Here is a 13,965-nt window from a genome sequence, read left to right on the forward strand (position 1 = left end):
AGTGGGTTGCCATTTCCTTCTCCAATGCATGAAAGTGAAAAGTGAAATGCTAGCTTAGTGTAATCAATATAATGACTTCATGGTAGCCTATCCTATACACTAAAAAAAATGAATCATTAGAAATAACAAGATGGCAGAGGAATAGGTGGATATGGAGTACCTTTCTCTCCACTGATACATCAGGAACACACCTTCAGACACAGAAGTGAATGCAGAACACCAGCTGAGAGCGGACAGGAGTTCCTGGCCAGCATTAAATATTGTATAGAACCACGCAAAACTCGGTATGATGCAAGAGCTAGGGGGAAAAACAGGATTGTTAGTAGGAGTGGACCTGCCCTCAGGGTGGGGGAACTGAAGCAGGGGTTGGATCCCCACATCGGGGCAATTGTCTGGGTCAGAGGAGAAACATTTAAGGCTAAGAGTGAAGCAGCTGATCTGTGGCAGCCTAAATGGAATGAGGTCAGTCCTTGCTGCAGTCGTAGGTACCCTAGAGGGTATGGTGGCTGGGAACTGGAGTTTAGGGACTGTGGAGCAATCCCAGGGTGAGGGCTGCTGTTGACTGTAGAGATGGATCCAGGGGGTGTGAGGGAGGAGATCGTGATGGGAAATGCCTGTGGAGGAAAGCCAGGCAGCATGAAAGCAAGGTGATACTGCTGAGTCATGCGTAGGGGGTGGAGCCATCACCATAGTCTCTCTCCCACCCACAGGCCGGCATCCACAGCTGAACAGTACAGAGGCTGGCCCACCAAATGCCTGACGCTCTGAACTACAGAGTAGGACCCCACCCATGGTGCCCGTTTAAATACCTGATACACTGATCTACAGAGTAGGACCCCACCCATCGTGCCTGTTTAAGTACCTGATGCACTGATCTACAGAGTAAGACCCCAGCCGGGGGGGCCCCCCTCTACGTGCCTGATGCGCCCAACAACAGAGAAGGACCCCAGGCAAGGGAGCCCTCTAAATGCTTGAACAGGCAGAGCTACAGAGAAAGACTGGCCAAAGAGGCCTTCTGATGGCCAGCTACAAGAAGCTCGAAAAAAGACTCTGATAGGGCCATAACTGCTAGGGTGGAGGCAGTCCATGTCCCTGCACACTTTGTGCCACCAGGGTTCCTGCAAGTCAAGCAACTGTGCCACCTTCATGCTCAACTTTCACTAGGGCAGAACTGCTGCAAGCAAAAAAAAGAAAAATTTTCATCTATGCGTTCAGGGTTGCTTTGGTCATGTCTGAATCTTTGCCATCCTGTAAACTGGCCTGCCAGGCTTCTCTGTCAGGGAAGGGGTTTCTCCAGGCAAGAGTACAGGAGCGTGTTGGCCAATACTGGTTGCCACACTCTTCTCAGTTCCGTTCAGTTCAGTCGCTCACTCGTGTCCGACTCTTTGCAACCCCATGAATCACAGCACGCCAGGCCTCCCTGTCCATCACCAACCCCCGGAGTTCACTCAAACTCATGTCTGTCGAGTTGGTGATGCCATCCAGCCATCTCATCCTCTGTCATCCCCTTCTCCCACCTTCAATTTTTCCCAACATCAGGGTCTTTTCATATGTGTCAGCTCTTTGTGTCAGGTTGCCAAAGGACTGGAGTTTCAGCTTCAGCATCAGTCCTTCCAATGAATATTCAGAACTGATTTCCTTTAGGATAGACTGGTTGGATCTCCTTGCTGTCCAAGGGACTCTCAAGAGTCTTCTCTACACCACGGTTCAAAAGCATCAATGCTTCGATGCTCAATTTTCTTCACAGTTCAACTCTCACATCCATACATGACTGAGGGAAAGCCCATAGCCTTGACTAGATAGACTTTTGCTGGCAAAGTAATGTCTCTGCTTTTTTATATGCTGTCGGAGAAGGCAATGGCAAGCCACTCCAGTACTATTGCCCAGAAAATCCCATGGATGGAGGAGCCTGGTAGGCTGCAGTCCGTGGGGTCGCTAAGGGTCAGACACGGCTGAGCAACTTCACTTTCACTTTTCATTTTCACACATTGGAGAAGGAAATGGCAACCCACTCCAGTGTTCTTGCCTGGAGAATCCCAGGGATGGGGGAGCCTGGTGGGCTTCCGTCTATTGGGTCACACAGAGTCGGACACGACTGAAGTGACGCAGCAGCAGCAGCAACAGGTTGATCATAAATTTTCTTCCAAGGAGTACGTGTCTTTTAATTTCACGGCTGCAGTGACCATCAGCAGTAATTTTGGAGCCCAAAAAATAAAGTCTGCCACTGTTTCCACTCTTTCTCAGTCTATTTGCCATGAAGTGATGGGACTGGATGGCGTGATCTTTGCTTTTTGAATGTTGAACTTTAAGCCAACTTTTTCACTCTTTCATTTTCATCAAGAGGCTCTTTAGTTCTTCTTCACTTTCTGCCATAAGGGTGGTGTCATCTGCATATCTGAAGTTATTGATTTTCTCCTGGCAATCTTGATTCCAGCTTGTGCTTCATCCAACTTCATCCAAAGCAACTATCAGTTCAGTTCAGTTCAGTCGCTCAGTCGTGTCCGACTCTTTGTGACCCCATGAATCACAGCACGCCAGGCCTCCCTGTCCATCACCAACTCCCGGAGTTCACCCAAACTCATGTCCATCTGCCTGGAGCCAGCAAGGGAAATCCTACCCGTGGCAAAGGTCAATTGGGGAAGAGGCCTGACAGTCAAAGGCTAATCAGGACTCGAGGAACCCCCTGGACTTACCCGAGCATCTACCCCAAAGAAAACCGGAGTCTGACTGCCTTACTATCTTATGCCTCTTATCAAGTCCTCTAATACTTATGGGGGCTTCCCCCCAACCACCTTTCTCTGAAAACATTAATTCAGAGCTGTAGTTTAAAAGTTCTCCTGGGCTTAATAGGAGTGTTCCAATCCAAGCCCCTCTGATAGCTTTCTAACTTGCATGACAAGTTTGTCTGGGCTCTTACAACTACGAATGTGACTGTTTACAGCCTCCCAGCCATGCAAGGACAGAAAGCCTAATATTCTAAAATACAGGGGTCACCCCCATAAAAGCAGTCCCCAGAGAAAAAAAATAAAATACAGGAATTTGTTGAAGAAGTTAAAATCATTAGAATAGTACTAAAAAAGATTTCATTGTTGAATCAATGCTTTCTGCAAAGTTTATCTATTGTATCCTTGGAAATATATTAATCACATATAGAGAAAATAAGTAGTAGCCTTTGATTTAACCACATCAGATCTTAATAAATTCCTTTCTTGTAGCTCACTACACCCTTGCCTTATAGGAATGTAACTTTGTCAAGTGTCTTTGGAGAATAGCACCTGACTTTAGGAAAATCACCTTAAAAGAATATAAGACTTTTTCTAGCTAGCTAACCTTTGTTAGGAGAGAGGGCCATAAACTGTTAGCAGGCCTCCTGGCCAGAAGATGATGTAAACCACCTAAAACTTTTGTATATCATGAGACATACAAAAATAAGCCCTGATCCTGATAAGGGTCAAGACTGCTGACCCCACGTGATTTTGGCATGACTCTATACCTCCCTTTCTCTATTTTTTATGTGCACAACTTAGGGTATAAAAGCAGCACTGGAAAATAAAGTTTTGGGCCTTGCTCACTGAAGCTTGGTCTCCCCATGTTGTTCTTTCTCTTTTTCCATCCTTTTCTCTATTCTCCTTTTTCCGGTTGAGATCCTTGGAGCGCTGGGCCCTCTGTGTTTACTTACCTGCCTGGGCTTCTAAGACCCACTCGAGGGGGTGCCCTGGTGGGGTGCCTCCAGTGATTCGAGAGGGCGCCTGCGGCCTATGTAAACAGAGCAAACCCCGTGCTGGGGTTTTATTGGTCTCCTGTGTAAACCAAGGAATCATCAGCCCCTGTCTCTCTCTCTCTCTCTCTCTCTCTCTCTCTATCTCTCGCTGACGCTGACGCCGTCCATCCCAGGGATACCCTGGGCCGTATCGAGGCTGGTCCCTGATATCCATCAAGTCAATGATGCAATCCAGCCATCTCATTCTCTGTCGTCCCCTTCTCCTCCCGCCCCCAATCCTTCCCAGCATCAGAGTCTTTTCCAGTGAGTCTGGTGGCCAAAGTATTGGAGTTTCAGCTTCAGCATCAGTCCTTCCAATGAACACCCAGGACTGATCTCCTTTAGAATGGACTGATTGGTTCTCCTTGCAGTCCAAGGGATTCTCAAGAGTCTTCTCTAGCACCATAGCCTCAATTCTTTGCGATCAGCTTTCTTCACAGTCCAACTCTCACATCCAACTATGCTCCAGTCATAAAAAGGAAAAAGGTATTCCATGCAAATGGAAATCAAAAGAAAGCTGGAGTAGCAATACTTATCTCAGACAATATTATCTTAAAAAATTAATACTGTTATAAAGAACAAAGAAGAACATTACATAACTATTAAGGGATCAATCCAAGGTGAAGATATAGCAATTGTAAATATACATTACCCAACATATGAGGATCTCAATACATAAAGCAAATATTAATGGACAAAAAGGGAGAAATTGACTGTAACACAATGATAATAAGGGACTTTAACACACCACTTATGGCAATGGACAAATCATTCAGAGAGAAAATTAGTAAAATAACATTGGCTTTAAATGACACATTAGACAAACGACTTAATAAATACATGTAGAACATTTTATTCAAAAGCAGCAGAATACATATTCTTTTCAAGTACACATGGAACATTCTCCATGTTAGATCACAAAACAAGCCTTGGTAAATTTAAGAAAATTGAAATGATATCAGAGCAGAAATCAACTACAAGAAAAACTTGCAAAAAAGCCCACAAGCATGTGGAGGCTACATAAAATATCAAAGGATCACTGAAGAAATCAAAGAGTAAAGAAAAAATATCTACCTACAAATGAAAACAAAAACATGATCCAAAATCTATTGGATGCTGCAAAAGCAGTTCTAAGAGGGAAATTTAAATTGATACAAGCTTATCTCAGGAAATAAGAAAAAATTTAAACAAGCAACTTAATCTGACAACTAAAGGAGCTAGAAAAAGAAGAACAAATAAGACCCAAAGTTGGTAAAAGAAAAGGAATCATAAAGATCAGAGCATAAGTAAATGAAATAGAGACTGAAAAAAAAAATGGAAAAATCAATGAAACTAAGAGCTGGTTCTTTCAAGTTTTACAGACAAGCAAAACTGATAAACCTTAAGGTAGACTCATCAAGAAAAAAGAGAAGGTCAACATCAATAAAATTAGAAATGAAAAAGGAGTAGTAACAATAGACACCAAACAAATACAAAAGATTGTAAGAGATTACAATGAAAAATTACATATATATATATATCAATAAGATGAATAATCTTAGAAGAAGTGGAAAAATTCATAGAAATGTACAAGCTCCCAAGACTAAATGAGGAAGAAATAGATAATATGACCAGAACAATTACCAGTATGAAATTGAATCAGTATGAATAAAGAAATAAATAAAAACTCCCAGGAAACAAAAGTCCAGGGCCAGATGTCTTCACAGGTGAATTTTACATTTAACATTTAGAGCAGTGTTAACACAAATTCTTTTCAAACTGTCCACTTCAAAATGCTTCCCAAGGCATTCTATTAGGCCATTATCACCTTGATATCAAAACCAAAAAAGTTATCACACATAAAAAGAAAATTGCAGGTCAATTTTTTGATGAACATGGAGGCAAAAATCCTCAACAAAATATTAGCATTGGAAGAACTGATGCTGAAGCTGAAACTCCAATGCTTTGGCCACCTGATGTGAAGAACTGACTCATTGGAAAAGACCCTGATGCTGGGAAAGATTGAAGGTAGGTGGAGAAGGGGGTGCCAGAAGATAAGATGGTTGGATGGCATCACCGACTGGATGGACGTGAGTTTGAGCAAGTTCTGGGAGTTGGTGATAGACAGGGAAGCCTAGCGTGCTGCAGTCCATGGGGTCACGAAGAGTCAGACACGACTGAGCGACTGAACTGGACTCCACTGAACTCAGAGATGCAAAAATGATTTTATGTCCACAAGTCACTGTGACATGCCACATTAGCAAGTTGAAGAATAAAACATATGATCATCTCAAGAGATTCAGAAAAAGCTTTTGACAAAATTCAACACCGATTTATGATAACAAACTCTCCAGAAATTGGGCATAGGTGGAACCTACCTCAACATAATGGGCCTTTCAGGTGGTGCAGTGATAAAGAATCCACCTGCCGATGCAGGAAATGCAGGTTTGATCAATGGGTCAGGAAGATCCCCTGAAGTAGGAAATGGCAATTCAGTTCAGTATTCTTCCCTGGAAAATTCACCAGACAGAAGAATCTGACTTCCTACGGTCCATAGGGTCACAAAGAGTCAGACATGACTGCGCATGCCTGCACAAACAAAAAACTTAGCTCAACATAATAAAGGTCACATATGACAAGCCCAGAACTAACATCAAGCTCAATACTGAAAAGCTGAAAGCATGACCTCTAAGATCAGGAGCAAGACAAGGATGCCCACCCTCACCACATTTATTGAACATAGTTTTTGGAATCCTAGCCACAGCAAGCAGACAACAAGAAGAAATAAAAGAAATATTCATTCATTCACTCAGTAATTTGAATTAGCATTTTAATATTTCAATTGCTATATTTGTGATTATGGTTATATTTTAAGTGCTTTTCTTGTATACAGCTGTGCATAGATGGTGCAAAGTTGAGTATTGCTTTCTTCTGTGATCCTCAATCTCTTTCTTCCTTTAGTGGATGCATTTAGACTATTCACATTGGCTATATTTACTAACCTGATACTTATCTAAATTTATCATCTTGCTACTTGTTTTCTGTGTACTGACTGAATCTTCGCTACTTTTTATTTTCTTTTCCTGCTTTATGTTACATTATATTTTATAATTCTATTTCAGCTCTAGTAATGGCTTATTAATTGTGTATTTTTAAATAAATTTTCTTATAGTGTTTCACCTAAGATTTGCAATATATACCATCATTTTTTCACAGCTATTTGTAAGGCCTCCTTAGACAGCCATTTTGCTTTTTTGCATTTCTTTTTCTTGGGGATGGTCTTGCTCCCTATCTCCTGTACAGTGTCATGAACCTCTGTCCATAGTTCATCAGGCACTCTATCTCTCAGATCTAGTCCCTTAAATCTATTTCTCGCTTCCACTGTATAGTCATAGGATTTGATTTAGGTCATACCTGAATGGTCTAGTGGTTTTCCCCACTTTCTTCAATTAAAGTCTGAATTTGGCAATAAGGAGTTCATGATCTGAGCCACAGTCAGCTCCCGGTCTTGTTTTTGCTGATTGTATAGAGCTTCTCCATCTTTGGCTGCAAAGGATATAAGCAGTCTGATTTCGGTGTTGACCATCTGGTGATGTCCATGTGCAGAGTCTTCTCTTGTGTTGTTGAAAAAGAGTATTTGCTATAACCAGTGCTTTGTCTTGGCAAACTCTGTTAGCCTTTGCCCTGCTTCATTCTGTACTCCAAGGCCAAATTTGCCTGCTACTCCAGGTGTTTCTTGACTTCCTACTTTTGCACTCCAGTCCCCTATAATGAAAAGGCCATCTTTTTTGGGTGTTAGCTCTAGAAGGTCTTGTCGGTCTTCATAGAACCGTTCAACTTGATCTTCTTCAGCATTCTGGTCAGGGCATAGACTTGGATTACCATGATATTGAATGGTTTGCCTTGCAAATGAACAGAGTTCATTCTGTCGTTTTTGAGATTGCATCCAAGTACTGCATTTCGGACTCTTTTGATTGTGATGGCTACGCCATTTCTTCTAAGGGATTCCTGCCCACAGTAGTAGATACAATGGTCATCTGAGTTAAATTCACCCATTCCAGTCCATCTTAGTTCGCTGATTCCTAGAATGTTGGCATTTACTCTTGCCATCTCCTGTTTGACCACTTCCAATTTGCCTTGATTCATGGACCTAACATTCCAGGTTCCTATGCAATATTGCTCTTTACAGCATCAAACCTTGCTTCTATCACCAGTCCTATTCACAACTGAGTATTGTTTTTGCTTTGGCTCCATCCCTTCATTCTTTCTGGAGTTATTTCTCCACTGATCTCCAGTAGCGTATTGGGCACCTACTGACCTGGGGAGTTCCTCTTTCAGTGTCCGATGTTTTTGCCTTTTCATACTGTTCATGGGGTTCCCGAGGCAAAAATACTGAAGTGGTTCGCCATTGCCTTCTCCAGTGGACCACATCTGTCAGACCTCTCCACCATGACCCGTCCGTTTTGGGTGGCCCCACACAGCATGGCTTAGTTTCACTGAGTTAGACAAAGCTGTGGTCCATGCGATCAGATGGGCTAGTTCTCTGTGATTGTGGTTTCAGTCTGTCTGCCCTCTGATACCCTCTCTCTGCGTCTATCATCTTACTTGGGTTTCTCTTACCTTGGACGTGAGGTAGCTCCACGCGGCCGCTGCCCCTGACCTCGGGCATGGGGTAGCTCCTCTCAGCCAATCTCGTGCGTCATTGAAGCCGCTGCGAGGAATCTAACATCCCATGGATCATAGAAAAAGCAAGAGAGTTACAAAAAAAATCTATTTCTGCTTTATTGACTATGCCAAAGACTTTGACTGTGTGGATCACAATACACTGTGGAAAATTCTGAAAGAGATGGGAATACCAGACTACCTGACCTGCCTCTTAAGAAATCTGTATGCAGATCATGAAGCAACAGTTAGAACTGGACATAGAACGATAGACTGGTTCCAAATAGGAAAAGGAGTATGACAAGACTGTATATTGTCACCCTGTTAATTTAACTTATATGCAGAGTACATCATGAGAAATGCTGGGCTGGAGGAAGCACAAGTTGGAATCAAGATTGCAAGCAGAAATATCAATAACCTTAGGTATGCAGATGACACCACCCTTATGGCAGAAAGTGAAGAAGAACTAAAGAGCCTCTTGATGAAAGTGAAAGAGGAGAGTGAAAACTCAAAACTTAAACATCACCAGTCCTATTAAAACTCAACATTCAGAAAACTAAGATCATGGCATCCGGTCCCATCACTTCATGGCAAATAGATGGGGAAACAGTGGCTGACTTTATTTTTCTGGGCTCCAAAAACACTGCAGGTGGTGATTGCAGCCATGAAATTAAAAGACGCTTACTCCTTGGAAGGAAAGTTATGACCAAACTAGACAACATATTAAAAAGCAGAGACATTACTTTGCCATCAAAGGTCCATCTAATCAAGATTATGCTTTTTCCAGTGGTCATATATGGATGTGAGAGTTGGACTATAAAGAAAGCTGAATGCTGAAGAATTGATGCTTTTGAACTGTGGTGCTGGAGAAGATTCTTGAGAGTCCCTTGGACTGCCAGGACTGATGTTGAAGCTGAAACTCCAGTATTTTGGCCACCTGATGTGAAGAGATGACTCATTGAAAAGACCCCTATCTTGGGAAAGACTGAGGGCAGGAGGAGAAGGGGACAACAGAGGATGAGATGGTTGGATGGCATCACCGACACAATAGACATGGGTTCAGGTGAACTCCGGGAGTTGGTGATGGATAGGGAGGCCTGGCGTGCTGCAGTTCATGGGGTCACAAAGAGTCGGACACGACTGAGTGACTGAACTGAACTGAACCGTATTTGATTTATCAAATCTACAGTCAAATAAACAGTATTTTATGTATAGTATAGGAAACTTCACATAGTATGCTTTCAATTTCTCCCTCCCTTCTTTTGTAGCGTTATCATCTGTTGGGAGCGGGTGTGAGAGACCCTGCCCATGACAAGGTCTTGGCTTGAGGAGCTGGCACGTAAGGCCATCCTGACCTCCAGGGATTTCTCAGGGCCACCCCATCATCTACTCCCAGGCCTCCATCTTTTCTTCTTCTGATGCTTGGTAGTCCTCTGTGCTTTCTAAGAATTCTTCTGACTCCTGCTCAAATATCCCCCTTGAAGCCTTTGCATGGCAGCAATACAGTCCCTGAGGGTGTATGGGCCCTATAAACAGGCCAGGAATGAAAAAAATATTTTTACACAGAACATCCTAACCCTTCCGGCCCTGTTGGGGTTATAATTGTCAATTTAGAATGGAATGCTTAGGACTGCACAAAGCGCCCCTGGCATAAAACTAAGTCTGCTAACAATAGGCTTAAACACTCCACAAGCAAAATAGATACAAAGCCTTTCACGAGTTTAGCAGGGCTCCTTAGAGTGAGATCTGGAGGGAGCTCATGAGACTCTTGGCCCTCAAGGTCACATACCAGTGCTTGCTGATATGTCTCCCTGCCCCTGTCCATGGTGTACCTGGGAGTACACTAAAAGAAATACATAGAGATAAAGGTTTATAACAAAATGAATAAGCATATAGTGTTAGTGTAAAAAATTGTTTTCGCAGAGATATGGGGGTAAAGCCCAAAAATAGATACCATGCTTCCTAGGGAGTCACAAAGTTTGCACAGAACTGAGACTCCCAAGATAAGGCTTGCTAATAGTTTTTACAATTGACTAAGTGCTATGCAGATAAAGCCATTTTCTCATGCCTTGTGGCCTTGATGTCTTAAAAGCCCATTGTTTGAGAGTTATGCGTGAAGGTGCTGACTGTTCTAGAAGATGGTCTATGACTGCATTCCTGGCACAATTGTATCAAGACAATCCCTTTAGTATTGCCGGTTTTAGGGTATATAAGCACTGATGTAAAAATAAAGCAGTCTTGATTCTGCACTCTACAAAGACTCGACTCGCCTTTTTTTTCTTTCTTTTCTCGCCGATGCTGCTCATCCTGAGGGTATCCCTGGACTCTGCCGAGGCTGGACCCCGGCAATCGTCATGAACATTTTAATGTGTTTTAACCCCTTCAGTTCCTTGACTGTTCACAAGATATTCTTTCATGCCAATAGCACTGCATCTCTGTTATTTCTTTTTTTACCTCTGGACTTCCTTCTAAGAACTCACTTTATTAGGATAAGCCCACCCAGAACAATCTCCCTTTTGATGAAATCAGTGGTTTGAGGCCTTAATAACATCTGAAAAAAATCCATTTTCCATGTAATGTATCATAAGCAAGGCTGTGTCATGCTCTCAAATCTACCAGTCTTGCCCACACTTAAGAAGAGGAGATTATATAAGAGCTTGCATCATTAGGGGCCATCTTAGAATTTTGCCTAATGCATCTGCTTGTAGTTGTTGTTCAGTCACTCAGTCATTTCTGACTCTTTGTGACCCCATACATTGCAGCATACCAGGCTTCCCTGTCCTTCACTATCTCTTGGAGTTTCCTCAGACCAAGTCCATTGAGTCAATGATGCCATGCAACCATCTCAACCTTTGTTGCCTCCTCCTCCAGCTCTCATCTTTCTCAGCATTAGGGTATTTTCCAATTTGTTTAAAGATCCTATATTACAGTTCCAACATCTGTATACGATTCTGTTTATTAATTTATTTCTTGATTATGATTTTTTCCCTTCTTTTTCTGTGTGTGTGTTTGTGTGTGCCTTGCAATTTTTTTAAAAATTAAATACTGAACATTACAGGCAGAATAACAGTAGAAACTGAAGTGAGTAGTATTTACATGTGTAAATGGAACTTCTATTTTTTGGTCAGGACTTTATTTTTAGAGTATAGAGTAAATCTAGTTAAGAGTTGTGCTGCTTTGCTGTTATTAGCAAAACTTTCAGTATACTATAGGTTTCAAAGTCATCTAGAGGTGGGTTGCTGTTGAAGAAAACTGAAAGTGAAAAATGTTAGTTGCTCAGTCATGTCCGACTCTTTGCAACCCCATGGACTGTAGCTCACCAGGTTCCTCTGTCCTTGGAATTCTCCAGACAAGCTACTGGAGTGGGTAGCCATTTCCTTCTCCTGGGGATCTTTCTGACCCAGGGATCAAATTCAGGTCACCTGAATTACAGGTGGATTCTTTACTGTCTTAGCCACCAGGGTCGCTGTTACCCTGTGCATAATGTGTAGACTGAGATGCAAGAGGATTTTTCTCTATATTCCTGTCCATCACATAAGCTTTCAGTGATTCCTTCTCACCTTTGCCAAAGTGGAAGTCTCTTTCCACACTCTTTTCCTTCCCCTCAGTAGCAGACAGATGTAGTTCATTAATCAATACTAGCTTGTTGTGGGAGCAAACTAGGATTTTCTTTTATGCTTGTCTAGCATCAGTCATAGGTTCAGTTCAGTCACTCAGTCATGTCTGACTCTTTGTGACCCCATGAACCGCAGCACGCCAGGTCTCCCTAGCCATCACCAACTCCCGGAGTCCACCCAAACCCATGTCCATTGTGTTGGTGATGCCATCCAACCATCTTATCCTCTGTCGTCCCCTTCTTCTCCTGCCCTCAGTCTTTCATAGCATCAGGGTCTTTTCAGATGAGTCAGCTCTTCGTATCAGGTGGCCAAAGTACTGGAGTTTCAGCTTCAACATCAGTCCTTCCAATGAACACCCAGGGCTGATCTCCTTTAGGATGGTCTGATTGGATTTCCTTGCAGTCCAAGGAAGTCTCAAGAGTCTTCTCCAACACCACAGTTCAAAAGCATCAATTCTTCGGCGCTCAGCTTTCTTTACAGTCCAACTCTCACATCCATACATGACCATACATGATCAGTCACAGGTAGACAGTTTTTATTTTGGCACTGAAAATGAGACTTTCTCAGTATTCTTGCCCTTCCATGTCTTAGAAGCAAGATTGCACCCTATTCTCGGTGAGCAATTCTTGCCTTTTGCCAGTAGAAGGAGATGTTTGCAGAGTGTTGGTATAGAATGTTGGGCCCATATAGATACCAATACCTCTTGCAGAGGGGCTTCATTATTTCAACTGTTCAGTTACTTCAATTATTTCTCCAGAAACCGTAATTCTTTGCATAATTCTTTTGGAAACAAAAGGATTTGTTGCTACTCCTCTAGTAGCTTGAGACTTTGATTTGTAAAACAAAAGTGTCTGGGAAATCAGGCAGGACATTTTGAGTGTCTCCCAGTGGATGGTATTCACCTCATGTACACCAGCTCCATCAAAGGAGTCTCTCACCCTGCCCTCAATCTTTCTATCTTTCCTCTGAATACTTAGTGAAGGGTCAGGACAAAGAGCTTGCAAATATGTTTGATCCAGGGTCTTAACTATTTCAAACTGACTAGTCAACACTTGGCCTTCAGGAATTTTTTGGACATTTTAGATAAATTATTCTTATCGACTTGTGTTGGCAAGAACAGTATCACCTCCTCTTTATTGTACCAAGTGTGAAACTTTTTGTATCCCATTTCTCTCTGAAGGGATTTGTCCTTCTTCCAAATTCAGATTACTTAGATGCCATGAGAAGACTTGTGCAAGAAAAGTTACGATTTTTAAAAAATTATTTGGCTTTCTCTTATTCTTAGGGTGAAAATGATGTTTTTGTTGCTTTATATTTCCTAGGCAGACGCAGAAAGTCAAGGCTATAGAGATGAAATAAATATAGTTTTGTTTATTGAGCTTTTATTACTGGATATGTAATAAGCAATTTGTAAACATTTATTCTTATTGACTAAAAAAAGCACAATATGAGAGCTGTGAGTTAAGTTTTATTTGGGGAAATATGAGGACTACAGCCCAGGAGATAGGACTTAGGATAGTTCTGAGAAACTGTCTAAAGAGGCAGGGGGAAATCAGTATATATATGATTTTGGTAAAGGGAGAAATATACACAATCAAGCACATATTTTTCCAAAAGATTTGTACTAATCTCATGAAGCTTCTGCTAGGCATGAGAAACAGTTGTCACCATGAAGGATTTTAGCACTTTTCTAGATGTGAGGCGATATAAGAATTGGGCTCATGAAATCACCTCCTGAGAATATCTAGGTATCTGAAGACCTGTACTACCAGTTATCCCCTGAGCACAGAGCACCTCATTTCTGCTCTCCACCTTGAACTCTTCCAGGGGGTGTGGAAGGTCAGCAACTACAGCAGGACATGATCTAATTCTTGTTGAGGTAGATGGCAAGCATCCATGGCATGTGCCAATTTGTAATTGACATTCTCAACTTCACAGCAGCATCAA

The sequence above is a fragment of the Moschus berezovskii genome, chromosome 14, assembly GCF_049115385.1.
Source record: "Moschus berezovskii isolate FMDL1 chromosome 14, NW_MosBer_1.0, whole genome shotgun sequence".
Classification (NCBI taxonomy): Eukaryota; Metazoa; Chordata; class Mammalia; order Artiodactyla; family Moschidae; genus Moschus; species Moschus berezovskii.